Source organism: Lepidochelys olivacea, assembly GCF_965140295.1.
Source record: "Lepidochelys olivacea isolate rLepOli2 genome assembly, chromosome: 4".
NCBI classification, from domain to species: Eukaryota; Metazoa; Chordata; order Testudines; family Cheloniidae; genus Lepidochelys; species Lepidochelys olivacea.
Genome location: NC_140414.1, coordinates 11,974,830 through 11,998,520, shown reverse-complemented (window position 1 = coordinate 11,998,520; position 23,691 = coordinate 11,974,830). Strand labels below are relative to the sequence as shown.

Here is a 23,691-nt window from a genome sequence, read left to right as displayed (position 1 = left end):
CTCCCGCAACCCTCTAGAGCTTGTAAAGTTCCAACGAGAATATTTCCCATTACCTAGAGAAAGTATGCCAAATAAATAACCAGAAGGTTATAGGGTGCCATAATTGAAAATCACTTACCAAGGAACTTGGACGTATTCATGACAGCATGACATAACTAATCATGTACCCAGACGAACAAAACAAAATAATAAAATCTGGTCTCTAAATGACAGAGAACAGCTTCTAGTTTATGCCAAATTTTTCCCTTTGTTTTCAAGAAGAGACCTTTTACTAATAACACAAAGTATCTGTAAACGGTTTTGTAGGCAGAGTTGGGAAACCTGGACTGACTTCAATCATATCACGACTACAAATGGCGATGGATGATGTTACTTATAATTTCTTAGGCTTTCTGTTGGCTGTCTGACAAGCTATAACCTCCTAATTTTGCCCACTGTTAATTAAGCCCATTTTCATCTACTAGTAAGGGCAAACTGCACATCCAAGAGAGTAGGGTTGATAATGTACAGAAATGTCTCCTCTTTAATAAACATCTGACTAGTTCACAAGGAAACTGACATTAGAGATGACTGTCATAATATATTACTGTTTGCAGTGTTGGTGTCGGTGTGTTGGCCCCAAGATATTATTAGAGAGACGAAGTTGGGGGAGGTAATATCTTTATTGGTCCAACTTCTGTTAGTGACAGAGACAAGCTTTTGAGCAAGAAAACCTTCTTCAGATCTGGAAAGGTACTCAGAGTCTCACAGCTAAATTCAAGATGAAACAGATGGTTAAGCGTAAGGAGTTAACACATTTTGCAAGAGAAGTGGGCATAATCATGTTTATTAATTATTAATTAATATTCTTATTATTTCAAACTGTTTCCAATCAAGAAGTGGACTTGATTCGGTATTTCTGTAGGTTCCCTTATCCTGGAATTTTACTTGTATTTTCATAGTTTTGATAATTAAGTGCTCCTGAAAAGGGATGGATTTGCAGGATTGGGTCATGAAGCTCTTCACTCCCAGCAGAGGTACAGCATGAATGGAGGAAGCATGCATTCACACCTTTAAAACACTGTACCTCAAACCCACTTTACAGGGACTGTGCTTAAAGACGAGTAGTTCAAACTCCAGGACCCACTGGGTATGTCTATACTGCAGTACAACACTATGTCAGCTGGCTCAGTCTCACGAGACATGGGCTGCAATGCTATAAAATTGCAGTGTAGATGTTGGAGCTCGGGCTGGAGCCCTACAGCTTGAGCCTCGCAAGCCCGAGTCAGCTGACACAGGCCAGTCACAGGTGTTTTATTGCAGTGTAGACATACAAGTCTATTGCCTCTCTGAAAAGACTACAACCCAGGATGACAATCAACAATGACTGTGAGGGCAGTTTTGTGATCTAAATACTTCCATGCCTTTAACAAGTCTGTGACCGACTTATTTCACACGTGCCTCTGAAAAGCACCATGGCTTTCAGTCACCCACTACAGTCCAGCATTTGATTTAGACTTGTGACCTAGAGATGACTGGTTACTAGAGCGGGCGGAAAATTTTTCAAAACAAATTTTTAATGAAAAATGCCATCTTCCTTGAAATAGAAACATTTTTTTTTAAAGAGTGTCAATTACAATAGACTTTCCGGTGGGAAAAAATATATTTCAAAATAAAAAAAAATCATTTGGGAAAATTTTCATTTTGAGGAATTCTGAGAATGTCTTTCAAGTTTTACTTTATGGCATTTTTTCATTTTTTGTATTTTTAAAATTATTTTTACATTATTTCTTAATATTATTTGCATCAAAGTGTCAAACTTTCATTCCAATATAAAGAGAAGACATTTTGGTCTAGAAAACAAGATAGCTTGTCTCATTCAGCAATGAGCAGCAGCTGCCCCTAATGATTTCAAAAGTAAAATAAAAATAATAGACTATCTAAACTATTATATATGTCATTAGTACTGCATATTACTGCTGGCATGACATGCTTTCCCGGAGGAAATGACTCCCTGTCAGCAGCTGTGTTGTTGCATATGTGAAGCCAAGTGGAGGAGAAGTCTGAGGTCAAACTATATTAAAACACCATGTGGTAAGGTAGCCTCTTGAACCGTAACTCAAAAGCAAGAATTCACCTACAAAATTATGCTCAGCGCCTACTGCCCTTCAGCCATGTCTCCATTTATTCCAAAAACATACAATAAATAACTCAAATCTGTAGTCTAAAAAAGGTTTAGTCTGAGAACAAAACAGAAGCTTGATTAAAAAGCTCACTGGAAAAAATAAAACAGGAAAGAGAAAATAAAAACGAAATAAAGTCAATTAATTGGCAAGACACCTGCATAGAATTACCTCTAAATTTCCTACTTGTAGACTATTTCATCCTGTGTTATTTGTTTTCATATACTTGGGGTAAGTTACATCACTACTAACCAAAAGAGGGATTTTTTGTTGTTTTTCACTCACTTGTGCATTTTAAACCCTTTGTATTACAAGCCCTCCAGTGTAGATGTTGGGAGTATGCCATTTCATAGACTTCTCCCCGAGGAGCTTCAGCTACTTAAAACGAATGATTGCAAAATACCTATAGTGTCAACCCTGGTGCTTATAGTCGGGGCATCGACACCAAACTGCAGTTATCCAACCATCAAAATGAAGAGCAACAATGTGTTTCAAAGATAAGAATGAAACTTAGGCCATTAGGGGGCACATGCTTTTAAGAATGAGCCTGAACTTGGTACATCACTGTCCGACTGTGACCTTATGAGTCACCAGGTGTTGTCATCAGGGTCTGCCTTGACAAGGAAGGGGTGAAAATGAAGACTTTGAGGTTGAGTATTCCCATTATAATTCAATGGATTTAGCTAGGAGGATAATGAGTAATCTGATCTGCTCTGGGCTTTTGGGATCCTTATTAGTTGTTGGGTGTAGTGTTAAAGTCTTCCCCGGATTGAAACCCTTGATTGTGCAAGGTGGGTAAATGGGGCAAGAAAGGTATTGCACTTCTCTCCATGATATTTAAAAACCCACCCAGAGAATGGACTCAAGGAGTGATGTAAACTTGTCTACAGAGTTGTGCCAGTTTAACTTAAAGTGTGGTTTAATAAACGACTGAGTTAATCCATTGCTGTGTGGAGGCTTTTATGTCAGTTTAAACCAGATTTTATTTCCATTTTAATTTAAGTTGATTGGGACCAGGTTGAAGCTAAACTAAATAAGAGCAAATTTGTGTGTAGCCTTTCTCTAAGCTAACAGGGCTGACTAGGAGTTCATAAAGGCTTCTGGGTCAGAGGTAGCAAAATGATTAATGCAAGAAAATAAAAGCTGCCTAAATGTGAAGGGAAGTTGCCATGCATGGACCAGTGGTAACTTGCTCTGAGTGGGTAATTTTGGTGAGTCAACACTGCTGTACATAGAATCATAGAATATAAGGGTTGTAAGAGACCTCAGGGGGTCATCTAGTTCAACCCCCTGCTCAAAGCAGGACCAATCCCCAACTAAATCATCCCAGCCAGGCCTTTGTCAAGCCTGACTTTAAAAACTTCGAAGGAAGGAGATTCCACCACCTCCCTAGGTAATGCATTCCAGTGTTTCACCACTCTCCTAGTGAAAAAGTTTCTCCTAATATCCAACCTAAACCTCCCCCACTGCAACTTGAGACCATTACTCCTTGTTCTGTCATCAGTTACCACTGAGAACAGTCTAGATCCATCCTCTTTGGAACCCCCTTTCAGGTAGTTGAAAGCAGCTATCAAATCCCCCCTCATTCTTCTCTTCCGCAGACTAAACAATCCCAGTTCCCTCAGCCTCTCCTCATAAGTCATGTGTTCCAGATCCCTAATAATTTTTGTTGCCCTCCGCTGGACGTTTTCCAATTTTTCCACCTCCTTCTTGTAGTGTGGGGCCCAAAACTGGACACAGTACTCCAGATGAGGCCTCACCGATGTCGAATAGAGGGGAACGATCACATCCCTCGATCTGCTGGTAATGCCCCTACTTATAAAGCCCAAAATGCCATTGGCCTTCTTTCAACAGGGGCAAACTGTTGACTCATATCCAGCTTCTCATCCACTGTAACCCCTAGGTCCTTTTCTGCAGAACTGCTGCCGAGCCAGTCGGTCCCTAGTCTGTAGCGGTGCATTGGATCCTTCTGTCCTAAGTGCAGGACTCTGCACTTGTCCTTGTTGAACCTCATTAGATTTCTTTTGGCCCAATCCTCTAATTTGTCTAGGGCCCTCTGTATCCTATCCCTACCCTCCAGCGTATCTACCTCTCCTCCCATATGTGATATTTCTGCAAAACATTTGGTGGCAAACCATGACAGACAGTTTCACTATTACAATTGTCCTCAGCCCGACCCCACCAGTACACGCTGGTATATGGGGATTTACCAACACATCCATTGGACCTTTCTCCTGATCCTGAAAGATGTTCTGACAGCGAGAGGAAACCAGCTGACACCAACGTTCATATAGCAGAGTCTTCAGCAGCTCCTGAGATGGGAAACTGAGGTTTCTTTCTGAATATGTTTATTTCCACGAAATGTCTTTCTCCTCCACCTCTCTCTGTTTCTTCTGTCTAATAAGAGTCTGGCTTAGTCAGCCCGGGCAATTGTAACCTTGCAACAGCCCTCTTCTTGCAGGCTTTTATTACATTTTTTAATGTCTTACTTCATAATTGTGTATCTCTAGAATCCATCTCTTCCCCAAGTATTAAACCACTGATCCACTGTCACCTCTAACACAGCCACCTCCTCCATGCAGCTCATCTTTCCTGCTGCTCTGAGCCTATTAGTCCCTTCCCAGATTCCTTTAGTAGCTTCCTTTCTTTTCCTTATTAAGTCCAAGCTTCTCATCTCCACACGGTTCCAGTCCACACCTATATATCTGCTCCCGTTTCCTCCCACCCAATCCCCTTTCCTGCGCATGAAGACATTTCCCTCTCCTTTTTTCAATCCCTCCTTCACACCCATTTCTTTCACTTAGCATTTCACTGCTGACACTCATCCAGTTGCCAACTGCTGCTTTTTTCCATCTCATCTCATCTCTTCTCATATTGTATTGTTTTTGTCTGAATTAGAGGAAAAACACTCAGGTCAGGGACTGGTCCTTTTAACGCTTTATTAGTCATGTATACACAACCATGGCAGGCTATAAATATTTGTATTATTATCCATTAATATTGCGGTAGTGCTCTAAGGCACCACAAAGGATGAAAGGCCTCATCATACTGGACCCTGCAAAAATACCTATAAAGAGACAAGCCCTGTCCTAGAGAGCCTACAAGTTAAAAGGTAAGAAGACCCTAACAATAACGGAATAGAGTGACCACAAGCTGAAGTTAATGGTAAACAACATTTTACTCAGGTGTAATAGTCCTAAGCTCCTCACTGTTTTTGTGAACTCATCTCCTAACCTAGCGTATGGGAAAATGGAGCTAGTCCTAGTTGGGTAAACTGCTCCTTCAGTCCAGACTGGGGAACAGGTTTAGGAGATGATGCTGGTTGGTTGGTTCTGACCTTTGCTGTTCCAGGTGCTGAACTCAGCTATGGGTTCTTTCAGTTTCTGGCCCTTAGTAGTTACTCTTGGGAGGAACCCTGTTTAAATATAGCAGATTTGAGTTTCTGCCCTCAGTGAGTGCCCACTGTTATTGAAGTTCCCAAGATTAGTGATTCTGTGAAATTCCAGGTGCCATGTCATGGCAACTCCTGCTTGTTTGCTAGTAATACTGAGAGTATCACAACCCAGTCAGCTATACAGAACACACATAATGTAACAAGGGATATATTGGATTTTAAGTGAAAGTTATGGCCAGTTCTTATTTTATCTGAATCACTTTCTTCATACCTGTTTGATGCAAAGGCAGTTCTGATACTGAAGACATATTTTAGAATATTCCTTTAAGAAGAATGCCAACATCCTTCCTTATTTATTTAATTTATAGGCATTTCTATAGTGTTTAATCTACACAAAAAAGTTATTTTATTGTAACTTGTTACTGTAACCAACCTAACGTTGAATGATTCAGAGAGCACTTAAAATGCTTTGTAGGTATCATTTGGTCAGGAAACAGCAGAATTAAAGACCAAGGTACTGCTTATATGCTCAACACATCTATTCATGAGAATGCTTAATGAGAGACAAATTCTTTACCTAGAATGTTTGGTAAGTGCTTTTTGTTTGCTCTTGCCAAATTTCTTTGCGAAGCCAATTCCAGATCCCTACTGTTAAGTAAATTTAAAGTGCTGTCAATAAATTCTTTAAATAGTTCTCTTTTCTCACTCTCATTTTCTGTATGGCTTTTTGATTTCAAACTTGCTTTCTCTCTTAAAATATAAGCTGCAGGAGATCAAGTCACCCATAAAAATGGTGCATTAACGTCACCCTTTTTTCCTAAACTTGTCCTGTGTGATAGAACCCAGCTTGCACAGTCATTATTACACAATATTAGCATAATGTCCCTTTTCCTTAGCAACTCTTATGGAGTCTGGACAATCCATAATAATACAGCCTGATAGAGAAGCACCATGAAATATAAATAAGCTTGTTACACTTCAGTGGTGTGTAGGATTTGCTGCTGTGGGCCCTCGTGAATTTAGAAACGATATATGTGTTTTATTCACAAATCAAAACATATGAAGTTTCAAATAACCTGATGATGCTCATTCTCATTTATACCTAAAATGCCACGGTATTGTTTAGTCAGTTACACCAGTGTTTTGCTTCATCTCTGTTAGTGCGTGTGTGTACACATAAGTTTGTAAAAAAATGTTTTCTATGCAAAACAGCACTTAAAATGAAATAAAGATGAAAGCAGGCCTGCAATGGAATTCTGATTGCAAACCCAAGATATGAAACTGCTAGTATCCATAATCAAAGCAATTTTTAATGAACACAGTTTGACCATTTTTCTCCATAAGAACTGGGTGCCATCCTGCCAGGGATCCACTGGTACAAATAAACAAATTCCACAGTCAATCTGGGATTATATAGATAGAGGACTCCCAACACTTTAGTCTATGAATCCCTCAAGAATATTATTTATAAAAGAAACATTTGCTATTGTCTCATTCTTCCTTCCTTCCCATCCTCTAGGAGAAACAATTTGATTCTTTTCTAGGATATGTTTGTCTGTAGCTGCGTGTAAACTCTTGCACATGCCTCTACCCCTGAGTAAGATTAAGGTCTCCAGTAGCTGCCAGCTGTAGAAAGAAAAGGAGTACTTGTGGCACCTTAGAGACTAACAAATTTATTTGAGCATAAGCTTTTGTGAGCTACAGAAAGACTCTTATGTTCTGCCTCCGTCAAAGATAGCCACCAGATGGCAGAATGCTCACTACAAACAGATGGAGTCCCCACGTCACTCCCCAGGCACCAACAATCACACAGTAGGGTCTTGTCCAAAACTTATCGCCCCTAGTTATGGTTTTTGATTCATTCTGCAGCTGTATAAATACAGCACAAAGCCCATATACAGGAAGGGATGCTATGATGGGATAGCCTAATTTTGGCAATTAATTGATCTTCAACTATTAGTGGCAGATATGCCCAATGGTCTGTGATGGGATGTCAGATGGGGTGAGATCTGAGTTACTACAGAGAATTCTTTCCTCGGTGTCTGGCTGGTGAGTCTTGCCCACATGCTCAGGGTTTAGCTCACAGCCATATTTGGGGTCGGGAAGGAATTTTTCTGCAGGGCAGATTGGCAGACGCCCTGGGGGGTTTTTGCCTTCCTTTGCAGCGTGGGACACGGGTCACTTGCTGGAGGATTCTCTGCACCTCAAAGTCTTTAAACCACGATTTGAGGACTTCAATAGCTTAGACGTAGGTTAGAGGTTTGCTACAGGAGTGGGTGGGTGAGATTCTGTGGCCTGTGTTGTGCAGGAGGTCAGACTAGATGATCATAATGGTCCCTTCTGACCTTAAAGTCTATGATTCCATGATTCTATGAACTGTGCCCTCAGTTCTCCACACACCATAGCCCAAATAGCCTCTTAGGTTGGTTTACTCCAAGGATTTCTCCATGCAGAGCATCCTCCCATTGTTCTTCATACTCCATGGAACTCCGCAACCTAAACTCACACTGTCAGCCACACTCCAACATGCCTACATGCACAGAATCACTACAATCACATTCAACCATTGCTAATACCTCTGTCGAGCAATATACCTGTTTCTTCAAATGCAGCCTTCACACTGGTTTTCAAGCAGATATAACTACATGGCTAATGTGAAGGCACTCACAAGCCATTTCTGAGCAAGAGGGACTCGCATGTCTTCTGAGTAAATACAGTCATTATCAAGCCAAATCAATTTTCCCAGCCAAAATGACAAGAGACGCATATAATAGAACTGTCAGGAATCAGGACTGGCACCTGAGCCTAGGACCAGCTAGCTCCACCTCCCTAGTGAGCAACAGAGGACCCACAGCTGAATCACAGCTGGCTTGCAGCTGAATCACCTGATTGGCCAGACCACCCTGCATGGTCTTAAGCTCAGCAGCAACATTAGGCAAATTAGGTGCTCAACACATAACCGTGTACCTGCAATTGCTCATGTGATGGTCTTGTTCCTAGCCCTGCTCCCCTGATCGGTTCCAGACTTCAGGTTTGGCCCTTGGCTCTAACTCCTAGTTCCTGACTCCAGTTCTGAGCTGTAGGCCTGGCCGCCCACTGCTCTGACCACGAGGCCTGACCACCCATGTCTTGGTCTGTGATGGGAACCAGGTAACAGCCTTAACTATGGAGCCATGACCAAGGTTCCATAACATGGATCAATCTGTGTATCCTTATTGAACAAATATTTATTAAGGATGGGATTTTCAAAAGGGCCTACAGCAGTTAGGCACTCTACTCCCAAAAGGCAATCTCCCCCTGAATCTATTATGCCAAACTGCTAGAATTTCCCTCTCCTCAACAACAGATGAAGGTAAGACTGAAAACTTCAACAGCCAAAGAGCTGGGCTCAAAGAGGGAACATTTCAGAGGCAACTGTCTCCCTCATGCTCGAGTGAATATCTGTCCTTCTCCTCTCAAATCATTTTTTGATTTGATTCAAGACAAACACCAGCTGCCTGGCTTTAAAGCTCTGTTTACTCACAGATGAAAAGTTAAATCACATGGGGAGGCTCCTTGAGGGGCCACCTAATGAGCACGTTTTCTGTTTCGATGCAGCACAGTACCAGATGACAGCAGTAACAAGAAATGTGTGCCTCACACATTTTCTTGCAAAGGCACATGGGAAGTTGATTTTAATAACTCTTCAGTGTGTGATCACATCACGGCTAAATCTGATGAGCTCCAATTAGAACACATTAAACCAGCTCATCAACCATTAAGATACATCTAAACTGTATGAAGCACAGAAAGACAGATGGACTATGCTAAAGAGTGTCACTGCACTTTATTAACCTCCCTGACATCTCGTCAATGAGGCTTGATACTCACTAACTGGTGACCTAGTTGGCATGACCTAGGCACATGGTAATTCTGAGTCACTTGTTCACTTATTTTTCTACTATTTATACCAGGGAGACATTAGTTCATTAATGCTACTGGGCCAAATTTATCCCTGGACTTCAATGTAATTAGACGAGGGACGAATTTATGATTTATGTTATCATGGTGCCTAGGAATCCCAAGGATGGATCAGGACCCCACTGTGCAAGGCACTGCACAAACACAGAATGAAAAGGCAGTCCCTTTCCTGAAGAGCTTAGCCACTTAAAACTCTCTTTTAGGGGAAGCTGTCTTTACTAGGAAGTGGTCTGCATTAGTAAGGAAGTCTATCGAAAATGAATGTCCTAGCAGCTTTTTCTTGTTACCTAAGTCACACCATACTTGCTGTAACTGAGGAAGGGTACAAACAAAATTTTTCCAGGAGGAGACCCCCAAAACAGAAAGGACTGCAATATTTCTCCTAACGTAAGACCCATATGATGGATTTTGAATGATAAATCAAAGACTCAGGAGGCATTTATATTTCATTAGCTAAATATGTACATCTCAATCATGAGCTAATCCTAAAACCATTTCACAGAGACAGTGGGAAACGTTCATTAACTCTGCTAAAAAGTTAGCTGACTTTGCAAGGCTTGTTAAAGGGCAGCTGACATTACAATCCTTGTTAACTGTAGACTTTTTTCATCCATCAAATAATAATAAAAAAATTAAGATGACTAAAATAACTATTACCCTTATAATCATTATGGCATAAAGAGGGACAAACAGATTTCTTGTTTCCTACAAGGTAAGCTACAACCAACCGCTACATGAATTACCGTGTTAAAAAATAAACCTTGAAAAAGAAGGTTTGCTGTAACTTCGTAACTGCAGGTCACTAATAAGTACAGCAGAAGCTCAAAGATACGAACACCACAGTTACGGACTGACAGGTCAAATGGACACCAGGTGAAACTGGAAGTAACCAATCAGGCAGCAGCAGAGACCAAAAAAAGAAAAAAAATACTGTACTGTGCCTGTATTGCATCTTAAAGCTGTAGGCGCATCTGAGCTACCTGTCCCCACCCCCACTCACAGGGCAGCCACTTACAGCTAGCTAGGAGGTGAAGGTGCTGGGGCTGCCAGCCCAAGGCAGCCAGAGTCAGCAGAGCAGGACCAGGGCTGGGGTCTGTGCAGCTTTCACTCCTCCCTCCTCCCTCCTCCCCTTGCCAGGAGAGGGACGTGCTGGTTTCCTCCCCACCCGTGGGACACACTGTTTTCACACACACACACACACACCCTACCTGCCGGGAGGGGGACAAGCTTGCAAACTCATGGCGCGGAGTAAGGCGCTCAGCTGCTGCTGAAACCTGGCCTGGAGTGTCAGCTGCTGGATCTGGAGCCCAAACTATGCTTTGTTCAGAGTTCCGAACATTTAAGAGTTACTGACAACCTCCATTCCCGAGGTGTCCATAACTCTGAGGTTCTACTGTACAACCGTTCTGCCCAGAAACTGGGATCTGGATGCACTCTACCATTAAAGTTCTAACCCAAAGGATAGTCTAGATTCCAGTTTAAAAAAAACTGGGCCCTTAATCTAGATCTTCCTCATTGTTTCATATTTTAGCCACTGTTCCATTAGCAGATATCCATGATCCCTTCCTTTTTCCATGTCCAAGACAGCAAATGGATTTAATTGAGACTGAGGCTAATGCAGTTGTATAAAACAGTCAACAGGTGAGGCTCATACAACAGACAGTCATAAGTAAACCCAGCCTAAAGTAATAGTTATCCCAAGAAACATTGGCCAATGGGTTGCTTACACATTTGTGACTGCCATGTACAGGCTCAAATGAACTGTTAATAAAGTTCTATGTCAAGGTTAAATGCTTATGGGGCTTTGGTTGAATACAAAGAAGAATACAAAGAGATAGCATATGAAAATGTTCTCTCTGACTTTCACTATAGATTGCAAAATCTCCCAAAATACCAAAAGACCAGCCAGTTTTTCTCTGCATGAAAGCAGGACCAGGAGGAGACATCTCCCTCCACAGATGGATGAGTGAGTTCTGAGAAGAAAGGAATGAGTGGAGCACGGCAAAATGAAAGGAGGAACAGCAGAAGAGGAATGGGGACAGAAGTGAGTGACTTATTTACTCATCTGTCTCTCCCCTTTCTTTTCTCTACCCTCATCTCCTGTCTCCTTTCTTCTCCTGTACTCGGTGGTCTCCAAAGGCCCAAATCCTGCAGTCTTTGCTCCAGACTTACTCAAACAAAACTTCCATTGATTTCAAAGATAATTTTGCCAAAGGATGTTTTCAGTAAGGACAGCAGGATGAGGCCTGCACCTTCTCACTAATATGAAAGTTTCTCTTAGCATCACTGCTGAACATCTGCCACTCAGCAGAGTCCTTTGTCCACCTCTCTTCCCTGTCTCACTGAGAAGAAGACTGCTGCTTGTGATGCTAATTCAACAGACCAGTGGAACAATGGCACAAGCAACTGGAGGGAATTCAGCACTTCAGTTCAACTGGCAAGAAGGAAACAGAACACATGCCTACTCACCACCGTGTTAGAATGCTTTAATGCCAAATTCCTCTGTTCCCCGTCGCCCTCCCTTCCCTACCTGCTGCTGTGAGGATGCCTGTCCTACATTGGACGGTATTGGCTAGTGCATTTTTTAAAGCAGCACAGCCCCATGGAGTAGCCCCCTCTCCCAGGTGATGCTGATTCAGCGCAGCAGAAAGGAAGACCCATTAGAATATAGTGTGTATGTGGGTTCTAAAAATAATCACGACATGGGACAGGGTCTCGTCTGACAGCACAGGCTATATTCATGGCCCTTTGACTCAACCTGCACCTCCAGACCTTTGCCAAACAACGCTCAGATCACTGCTTGACTGGTCAGATTTCAGAAGAGTTCAGCGTCCAACGGCTTCCATTTAACCCTGAAATAAAATGTAGGGTACACAGCAACTTGTCTCCTAAACACTTCACAATCTACAGTCCCTTGTGGGAGGCTGACAGGAGAGAAACCACTGGAGCTACCCACCCATGTGAATACATAATACTTAACACAAGCCAGGCTTGCAAAATCAGGCCCTTAAATGCCTACTAATGGAGCCTGCATGCACATTCAAAGGGATCTTCTAAATGAACAACAACAAAAAGCCCTTAATTTTTCCAGAGTTGACAACATATGTCAACACTCATGTCACTGTGCACTTCTACCAGTAGGTGTAGCCTAACATAATAGAAGCAAAGAAGTAAAATGTGGCTGAAGATTAAAATGGCTGCCATGACAGATGAAGTCTTTCCAGTAGCTAAGCTCTTCTTTGATCACATCAGAAGCCTCCCAAAGGAAGTGTTCACTAACATTCTAAGCCAGGAACCTTTTTAATGTCTCAAAAAGGGGTACAAGGAAGGCCATTTATGCTTCGCCATAAAATTACCACAGACATGTACTATTCTTTTTAAAACAGATGTACGCCATGGAAATCGTTGGACCTGAAATTTGATCTCATGTATGATTTATGTGCCCTCTTCTCTGATTACACAAATATAAATATAACAGGCCTTTTTTGCAGCACTGAATCAGTTCAGAATTAATACCAGATGACAAAATGGACCAGGTACCAGGAGAGAGAAAGTTACGGTAAAAGCTCCTTCCCATTAATGGGGCCATTCATTCATGTGGCCACTATTCCACAAGGGAGCCAGACATAAATTATGTATTTGACATCTAGTTATAGACGATTATTTCTGACATAATGAAGTTATAATGGAAGGAGTTTGCACGTTGTTTGGTTATTAAGTGCCCATTTATTGTCCCTGCACCAGGTGCAACGGTGATAGGCCATACAAATCATCTGGAAAAAATGCCAAAATGGGCTCCTTTACTGATGAAGTACCACACATGTTTATTAATTTAACAGCTTGACTTCTGCCTCCCCCATCTGCTCATTTAAAACAGTTATTTGCCCTATAAATATTCCACAAGAAAGTTTGGCCAAAAAATTAGTCTGGGGGTGGGGGATGTGATAGGATTGTTTGAGAAGGGGCTCATGTTGTATATAGAATGGCATTCTTCTTCCACCGTGGATTAGTTAACAGATTTTTGTTTGTTTGTTTGTTTGTGTTTTTAATAGGACATTCACTTTAGATTAGTGCTGCTTGAGTGTATGTCATCATGAATGGTTCCAATCTCCAGCTGTTGCCAGTGTCAGGTGGGAAAATGAAAAGTTCCATCGATGATGTCACGGTGCACAGTTCAGGAAAGTGTAAAATGAAGCACTCTAGTAAAGAAAATCTCTGGGGTAGAAGTCTATGTCTGTTTTAAGCTTAGCACATAATATTATAGCTCAAGGCAACTTATAAAGAATAAAATTTCTAGGGATCTTAAATTAGACTACGTGCTGATCTCCGAGGGAGAACTCCCTTACAATGTGAAGATTAATTGGTGTAAATATATACAAAAATCCCTTTTTAAGCAAGGACAATAAGAAAATATGTTGTTTAAAAGGAGTTAAAATCTCAAAGTGAAATGATGTTTTTCTTAGTTCATCAATATTTTCAAGTGTAAATGCAGGGTTACACCACTTTCCATCTGCATGCTGGATTTAGCGTGCCTGCTTGATAAAGTCTGTTAGCTCATGCTTTCTGCTAGAGAGAACACTGTTATCTTATAAATAAACAGCAATGCCCTGCGGTGCCCCTCTCAAATGGAAACACATATTCGAAGGAAGTAAGTGCAACAGTTCAACAGCATTTAAAAAAAAAAGTGAAAGGCACGCAACTAACAGTCTGTGACTATGGGTGTAGAGTGGACTGCATTCATTAAAACAAACAGAATCACTGCAGGCTTCCTGAAAAGCTTCCTGGAGATTTGTTTTTACAAGTCCAAGTCACCAATATTCACTTGCTATGCCTATTTTTTAAAATAAATAAAACATTCTGGTATGGGCCAAACTCAGGCAAACTGGTTTCAGTGTGGGCTTGTCAGGTGTCCACCAGGGCAGAAACTGGATCATGCAGCCAGATTTTCATAAAAGCTCAGGACTAGATTTTCAGGTGCTCAGCATCCACACTTGGAGACGGATTTTTCACAAGAGTTCCCCTCCCATTTAGGCACTTACACAAGGGTCAGACTTTTCAAAAGGGCTCAGCACCCAGCAGCACCCTCTGTACCACTTATGACCACATTTTCAGAAGAACTCCGCTTCCAACCAGCTAAGCTTTTGTGAAGAGCTGGCTCTGATTGTGGGTGTGGAGTGCTATAAAAAACACTGGCCACAGCGAAGAAGAGAGAAGTTCAGTAAAACAGCCATCTGACTTGTGAGGATTTTTCCAATCATCTCACTACGCTCACACCAACTGCAAAGCTGGCCTTCCTCACTGGCAGTGAAAGGCTTCTCATTGAACAGCTGTGATAAACGAAGGCAGGGTTAATCTCCTTTTTATGGACACCAAGCCAGCCAGTTAGCTATAAATCCCTCTTGGTAGTTGTTCTCTACTTGCTTTACCTGTAAAGGGTTAAAAAGTCTCCCCGCATAGGTGAAAGGAAGGGATTGGGCACCTGACCAAAAGGGCCAAGGGGAAGGCTAGAACTTTTTAAAATTGGGAAAAAACTTCCCTTTGTCTGTCTGGTTGTTCTCACGGAGAGCAGAGGCAGGGCTGGAGCTACGCTGTAAAAAGCTTTGGGCCAGGTATGAAAATCACCAGTCATACCTAGAAACCACTCATCTGAAACCCCAGATATGTAAGTAGATCAGGAAATGTCTAGGAAGATGCGATGAGGTTTCTCTCTTTTATTTCTTTATGGCTTGTGGACTCTTCTGTGCTAACCCCAGGTGCTTTTGTTTTGCTTGTAACCTTTGAGCTGGACCTCAAGAAGCTATCTTGATGCTTAATCCTTGTAATTGTTGTTTTTTAAATCTAGCAAAAAGCCTAAGTTCCAAATGTATTTTCTTTCTTTTTGTTTTTAATAAAATTGACCTATTTTTAAGAACAGGATTGGATTTTTGTGTCCTAAGAGGTTTGTGCATATATTGTTTAATTAGCTGGTGGTAACAGCTGATTTCCTGTTTTCTTTCTCAGCTCTTTCCAGGAGGGAGGGTGAAAGGGCTTGAGGGTACCCCACAGGAAGAAATTCCCAAGTGCGCCTTCCTGGGTTCTCAAAGGGGTTTTTGCACTTGGGTGGTGGCAGCACCTACCCATCCAAGGTCAGAGAAAAGCTGTAACCTTGGGAGTTTAATACAAGCCCGGAGTGGCCAGTATTGATTTTCAGAGTCCTTGCAGGCCCCCACCTTCTGCACTCAAAGTGCCAGAGTGGGGAATCAGCCTTGATATGGTGGCAGAGCGGTGGGATCATTCTGAACCAGAAACACAGACCTCAGGATTTTAAAAGGACACATTTTTTTTCCTTTTAGCAGCCTGAAAAGCCAGGGAGGGGTTCTTTTCTTTTCTTTGCTGCCTGTGGGAGAACAAGCATGCAAAGGGTTCAGCATGCAAAGCCAGCGAGTCCAACAAGCAGTTTCTTTCTTTTTCTAGCTTCATGGCAACAAAATAGCTAGGCTAGAGCTGTGCATGAGGTTGCGGTCGGGCACTGAAACCCTAGAGAAACCAGTCTTCCCAAAGCAGCACGTCAAGGAGAAAACAGACCCAGATCAAGCCCAGACATCCAGCTCCATGACAGAAATCCAGGGAGGGGGTGGGGGATCACAGACTTCCCAGAAGGGAAGGGTCAGCCCTCCCCCACCCGAGATCCAGGTGCCAGGATGGAGAAATGCCCTTAACCCAGGCCAAGTTCTAACGGTGGAAGAAAGGAATTTCTTCCTAGAGATGAAGCGCTTGGAGGTGGAAGCGGAGGCAAAGCGCTTGGAAATGGAGCTGAAGCGCTTAGAGCTGGAAAAGAGTAAGCTGGATCAATCAGGTAGCCCTAACGTCCTTCTCCAGGTACTGCTCCCCATTCCAAGAAATTCCCCATATACAAGGTAAGCATTGATACAGAGGCCTTCTTAGGCAGTCAGTAAGCTATGGCCATAACTAACTAAAGGGAGGCTGGAGGAAAGATAAAGGAAGGGCCTCAGAGAGAAACAAGAGAATAGCCTAAAGAATAAAGAGCACTCTCTGCCAAGGGGGTGGCTATTGTGGTGCAGCTCAATCATGGAAAATGAAAAAACATGGGAAACATGGTTATGATCTGGCTGCCAACAATAAAGCCTGTGGGATTCTCACCAGCATCCCTCCCACAGGGCAATAAATATGGAGTGGGGGTAGAGGAGACACCAGAGAGTGACAGGGGGAGTGAATCTCTCAGCATCTTGTGACCAAAAGTGAATATGTCTAGGGTCGTCATCTGCTGTGGGGCAACGGGGGCCATTGCTCCTCGACCTTGGTTTGCCCCTCCTCCCATACTCTGCAGGTCTATAAGCTCCATTATGTCTTCCACTTTTAAAGAAACAGATTAAGGTTCAAAGAAGAGACCAAGGATCTGACTGGAGATCTAAACTGGATGGCTGCCTGGAGAAATCTTCACAGAAAGAGGGTGAGCCCACAGAATATCCCCTCTATTCAACTTACCTATCATTCCTTTGTAAAACCGGGACTCATAAGTAAGTTTGACTTGTGTATTAATATGTTTTGACACAGTTTCAGGTCAACTTTAACTATCCCCCTGAGCCACCCATCCCCCCACAGCCTTCACCCAAAGGAACATTTTGCAGAACAGTATCTCAGCAATGTAGGTTATTGCCTTTGTCTGTCTAGCTTTAATGCCAGGAATATATTTTATGCTTAAAATAATTCCAAGTATAGAGAAAAATCTGCTTCTATAAAGCTTTATAAATAGCTTTAGTATGTGGATTCGGTGAGTTTAATTCAGTTCATTCATTGTATTTTAGTGCCTGGCGGAATTTTAGTCCAAACGCTACAGTTCAGTTATTGCTATACACATGAATTCTGTAAAACTTCCTTTGAAGCCAGGACACCAGAGTCCTACTTATCTTTGAACTTCTTTACTATCGTCAGAAACAATCAAACCATTTTTGTAATGTAGGTTATAATCCTTAGTTTATGAGATCACAACCTGGAGATCCAGAAAGGGTTTGATGTCACAAATTAGTGATTAACATGTAATGCTCAGAACGAAGGAACTGTCTGAGTGAATGAAAGAGGCTTCTTAAAAATGAAAGGCTAACAGCTATCTCTCGAGGACAGGAACTAAAACTCAAAAGAGTAAACAGAGTTTCCCTTATCTTTACACATGAGCCCTCAGTCCAGACAGTTAACAAGTTCAGGACCATGCATAAAGAATAAGACAAAGCCACAGTTGTTGGAACACTACGTCTGAACCAACAGACCAATGCACTTATTTCTAGCAGTTCTAGGTCTCAGCTATAGAGAAAACTGCCTCAGCTACCTCTGGAATTAATTTGCATATTAACAAATATAAACAATCACATAAAAATAACTGCAACATAGTCCCACTTGTTTTACTAAAGGTAGATGTAAAAATAATGATTACGGGTGCTTCATATATGAAACTAACTGAAAACCATATTTTCTAATTAATGGGGGGTGTGGAAGGAGAAATAACTTTAAAAGTGAATGATGGTCTAGGACCTTATTTTTATTAAATGATTTGCAGTGCCATTACTAAGTTTCTATATAGAGCGGTGGCTCGAGGTAATTACCTTCTAATGTATGGTGACACTAATGTGCTAGTAAACTACTGGAGTTTACACTCTATTCAGTAAAGTGAAGGGTTGGAAAACTTCATTGCATACATCAATAATATAGGTAAACGTCACCAGTGATAAAATAAAAGCAATTAAAAAGATAGTTACAAATAAATCTATCAGCTGAAAGTAGCAATTGAATATAATCACAGCAGCAACCGCATTCAAAACGTACAATTTATTTTTGCTTACATATGCAAAATCAGAAGGATTTTATTTTTGTTGTCCAGCTTTCTTTACTTGCAGTGTGATTAAAGTTAAAACTGCAACCATGCTCTTAATTCTCTAAATGCAATAGCAACCTGTACCCAGTGGTTAATTAAGTGCTGAGATAACATGGAGGTGAAATTAAGGCAGCCAAAACAGTAGCAGGAGGTAAAGCAGCAGAGGCCAAAGAGAATAACAGTGTCAAAGAAACATGGTGTGGTGGGAGCAGGAGGAAGAGGAGGAGAAGAGAGGGAAGTGATAGTGATAATACCCAACCCTTTTTATCAGTAAGTCACAGCAGGTCTCTGGCCTGCGTTACACAGAAGGTCAGACTAGATGATAACAGTGGTCCCTTCTGGCCTTAAAATTTACGATACTAGGAATCTTCTCAAAGCCTAAGATGCTGACAAAACAAGGAGTAATGGTCTCAAGTTGCAGTGGGGGAGATTTAGATTGGATATTTAGGAAAAACTTTTTCACTAGGAGGGTGGTGAAACACTGGAATGCGTTACCTAGGGAGGTTGTGGAATCTCCTTCCTTAGAAGTTTTTAAGTCAGGCCTGACGAAGCCCTGGCTGGGATGATTTAATTGGGGATCGGTCCTGCTTTGAGCAGGGGGTTGGACTAGATGACCTCCTGAGGTCCCTTCCAACCCTGATATTCTATGATTCTATGCTGCTAGCCTATATTGTGTGGCTGCTGAAGAGGACCACTTCTGGTATGGACCCAGCAAATGTTACTGTAATTGGCCTATGTTCTATTCCACAACTAAATTTCCTGTCGTGATAAATGAAAGGAGTTTATATTTTGTACCAGTTTTGTTTTATAATGTGATTAAAATAAAAGCAAAATTAAAATTACAGGATGTTTTAAAGGCAGAGCAAGTTTATCGTGTGAGATTACATCCAGGTGGCCTATAGCAGAGGAGGTAAACTTGCACCCCATTTTGTACTTTGAGCCTTGCATTAACAGTGATTCAAATGATGACAACAACTGTGGTCTTGGGAATGTGTTGCTGGGTAGTGAACTTAAAAAGAAGAAAGCACAGAAGGACAGGAATATGATGCAAATGAAATGTATGCTAATATAGAAAAGAAAAACATAAGCAGTGCAATGTAGGCCTGGCTTGACATGAATAACTGGAGATGGGTGAGGCCTCGTTTCTTGGGAGGCAGGATGAGAGAGGTCAATGGATCAGCAGGCTGGGAACAGAATGTCTGCACTAGTTAAGAAAAGGGGGGACCCCCATTGAACCATTGCCAATGGACAAGATAACAGTGGATAGGATAAGCCTGGAATGTAAGATTAGATAAAAGTAAGTCGTACATGGACAGTGCATGGGGTGAGCATGCTGCACAGGGATTGGTTCCTACTAAGTGCCCAAGCCAACCCCAAAGCATGTGACACAGTGTATAGTAAATACAATGTGATGTGTAAATGTATAAAAAGGAAGAGGCTTGCTGTGTAACTTTGGACGTGTGGTATACCCTGTATCCGCCCCCCTACGCTTGAGTCTGATCAACTCACCATAACTTAGCTCTCTGCCAAATAAAGGAACTTGAGTCATGAAACTGGAGCCAAACTGAGTTCTTGGGCAACGGAGTGGAAGAGGTCTTGGGGGAACCCCAACAATGGTGACTGAGGGCAGAACCACAGCCTCTTCTTCAGCGGCGAAGAGCCTCACTCCCCATCTGCTTAGCTTCCTACAGTGAGCACATCACCTGGGTTTCTGAGCCCCCTCCCCGTAACAGAATGATACAGAGGAGCCTCACAGACCCCTATGGACCCCTGCCCTGGACAGCACAACACGAGGTGCAATCATGCCCACTGAATCCCAGCAGCATTAATCACCTATGCAATCCGAGTTACCGGGCAGTTCTATGAGAAGTGCCACACAAGTAAATAATGTACCATGGATCTTTGTGCAAGTATTACTTGAAAATCTTTTTACTGAGGCTCAGGAGAGGCCATGCCAGGGAGGCACGATTATAGCAGTGTGTTGGGTGTGCGCCATTTCCTGCTATTGCCAGTCTCTCAGCTGATCTGATTCTCGTCAGCATGTGGATGTGTCATTCTGGACCTAGCCTAGGGGATGAGTTATGCCCTCCTGAAAGCAAATTGCAGAGCACTATTCTAGGCCCAGGGCTGTTGCACCAGTGGCTAAGCCCATGACAGCACCATCTTTGCCTGCTGCTGACCTAGTCCCTCTTGATCTTCTGCAGCAAGCTATGGCGATGATTTAAGTGCAGCTATTGTATATAAGTTCTGAATCACCACAGCTGACATCAGAGAAAGCAAAGAGAGGCTGGATGTTTCAGTTGCCCAACCTGAGACATCATCTGCCTTGCTGGAGTCCTCTGTTAAAACAGGGCACATGGTTGACAAAAAGATTTTGAGAGAACTTAAAGGTTACAACCACTGTTTGGAGGCAGTGGAGAAACAGCTGAAGATCGAGACTATAAAGATAGTCTGGACTAAAGACAAACTCCGATGGGGAAGTGACAGAGACTGAACCAGGGGTTTAAAGCCATATGACAGCTTTCATAGTAGCAGCCGTGTTAGTCTGTATCCGCAAAAAGAAAAGGAGTACTTGTGGCACCTTAGAGACTAACAAATTTATTTGAGCATAAGCTTTCGTGAGCTACGGCTCACTTCATCAGATGCATGTAGTGGAAAATACAGTGGGGAGATTTTATATACACAGAGAACATGAAACAATGGGTGTTACCATACAGACTGTAACAAGAGTGATCAGGTAAGGTGAGCTATTACCAGCAGGAGAGCGGGGGACAGGGAGGCCGGGTGAAACCTTTTGTAGTGATAATCGAGGTGGGCCATTTCCAGCAGTTGACAAGAACGTGTGAGGAACAGTGGCGGGGCTGAGGAATAACATGGGGAAATAGGTTTACTTTGTGTAATGACACATCCACTCCCAGTCTTTATTCAAGCCTAAGTTTGTACATTGGCCAAACTGGACAGTCTCTACATAAAAGAATAAAAGGACACAAATCAGACGTCATGAATTATAACATTCAAGAACCAGTCGGAGAACACTTCAATCTCTTTGGTAACGCGATTACAGACCTAAAAGTGGCAATTCTTCAACAAAAAAAACTTCAAAAACAGACTCCAACGAGAGACTGCTGAATTGGAATTAATTTGCAAACTGGATACAATTAACTTAGGCTTGAATAAAGACTGGGAGTGGATGTGTCATTAGACAAAGTAAACCTATTTCCCCATGTTATTCCCCCCACCACTGTTCCTCACACGTTCTTGTCAACTGCTGGAAATAGCTCACCTTGAATATCACTACAAAAGGTTTCACACACACACACACACACCCCCCACTCTCCTGCTGGTAATAGCTCACCTTACCCGATCACTCTTGTTACAGTCTGTATGATAACACCCATTGTTTCATGTTCTCTGTGTATATAAAATCTCCCCACTGTATTTTCCGCTACATGCATCCAATGAAGTGAGCTGTAGCTCACGAAAGCTTAAGCTCAAATAAATTTGTTAGTCTCTGAGGTGCCACAAGTCCTCCTTTTCTTAAAGCCTTATGGGATTTTTAATAATCAGCCCACCTGTTTTGGAAGCAGTCCACTTTCTTCCATGAGAAAGATCAGCTTTGGTGAGAGATGTAGAACAGGTCACTGACCATCATGTCCTACCTGTTGGGAATGGAACTGCGTTCTCCAAGCAGGAAAAACGAAGAAACTGCTTACATATATAGTCAGACTCAATCAGTTGTTTGTGATCTTTACTGCTGCACTGCATAAGCATGCACTCACATTCACAGTGGAAGACAGCAGAAGCCTTACATTTTGAAGGTGAAATCCTGGCCCCATTGATATGAATGGCAAAATTCTCATGGACTTCAATGGGGCAGCACTGCACTGCTTGAATTTAGGCTGCAAAGTTCAGGGGTAACTTTTGGGGGCAAGGATATGTTTCAGGGCCCATGCACATGCTGAGACTTTCTCAATCTTCAAAAACTGGGGGCAATGGATGGGTAAGGCAAAAGAAGCCTTTCAAGGTCAGATTCTGATATACTTACTCACACCAAGTAGCACTGATGGGACTACTCACACAGTAAAATACTAATCTGCTGGGGTAAAGGTATCCAAACTTGCCCTATGACTTTACTGAGCTCCCATAGATACTGACGACAATAGGGCACCTCATGGGCCCAGCAGTCCACCCGTGCTGCGTTAGTTGCAGGATCAGAGCCTTACAGTGTGAGCTTTTGGGGGCAGGGACTGATTTGCCCCCATGTTTTTGAAGCATTGAAAAGACTGTTTAGCACCAACAAATAAGAACAATCTGATAGGGGAAGAAGAAAGTCCCGACGTGATAGTAATCAACGAGCTGAGTCAGTGTAGAGACACAGCAACCGCCTGCCATTTGTGTCTTTCTGCTGAACCATCCCTTTGAATATCTAGCACGCCCCTATGTGCTAATGGAGTGCACTGGCTGAGGCAATTTAGGAACAGGTCCTACCCACATGGTCACATGTTAGCATACTCAACCTTGCACTTGCGTGTTGCATTTTAAACATGGTGCACTCAGAGAAACACACATCTGCATGTGAAATTACACACGTTGTATAGTTATGTGACGGGAATTCCCATACTGGATCAGATCCGAGGTCCTGGTGCCATGCCTTGTCTCAAGCACTCATCAGTACAAATTACTTCTGAGGAAGCTGCAAATTATACTGCAGTAGGTAGTTATGGAATAAGCTGCCTATAAGGAAATTCATCTCCATAAATTTCTTAACTACTCAAATGTATTTAAAGGGATTCCTAAACAATTTTCTAGGTGGCAATTAGTTTCTTAGTTTCTTCTTTCGTCTATAGATCATCATCGCTCGCTCCCTGATCAAATGTTACTCTCCACCCCAAAATGTAGCACCCTACTTTTAAAGTAAATATTCCTATGCATTCCCCTGGCTCAGCAAGAGATTTCTCCATATCCGTCTTTGGTTTTAACTTACAGATCTTACTACGATGCAGCCAAATACAGTTGACTTGGTATCTTAGAGCTCTCATATCTGAACACATACAGACTGAGCCCAAAGAAGCACAGAAAAAATCTAAGAACTCTGCAAACCATCTGAGTACATCTTTTAGGGGCAAATCTGCTTTCCCAAGCCAAGGCCAAAAACGTACTGTACTTTGCAGGAGTTGATGAGATGGGAGGAGAATTCTGCAAATCAAGCTGTGAAATGGAGTCACTCCATATCATTGGTGCAGCCTCACCACCCTTGAGTAGCTGCAGATCCATCAGATCCCCCTGATCCTTTACCACCTCTGCTCGCA

At 42.3% G+C, this 23,691-nt stretch overlaps 1 protein-coding gene across 19 annotated transcripts in view; it reads right to left on the bottom strand.

The window, feature by feature from the left end:
• ADGRL3 (adhesion G protein-coupled receptor L3) overlaps positions 1-23,691 on the bottom strand; it is an 815,007-nt gene that overhangs the window by 231,201 nt on the left and 560,115 nt on the right. The window lies entirely within an intron of this gene.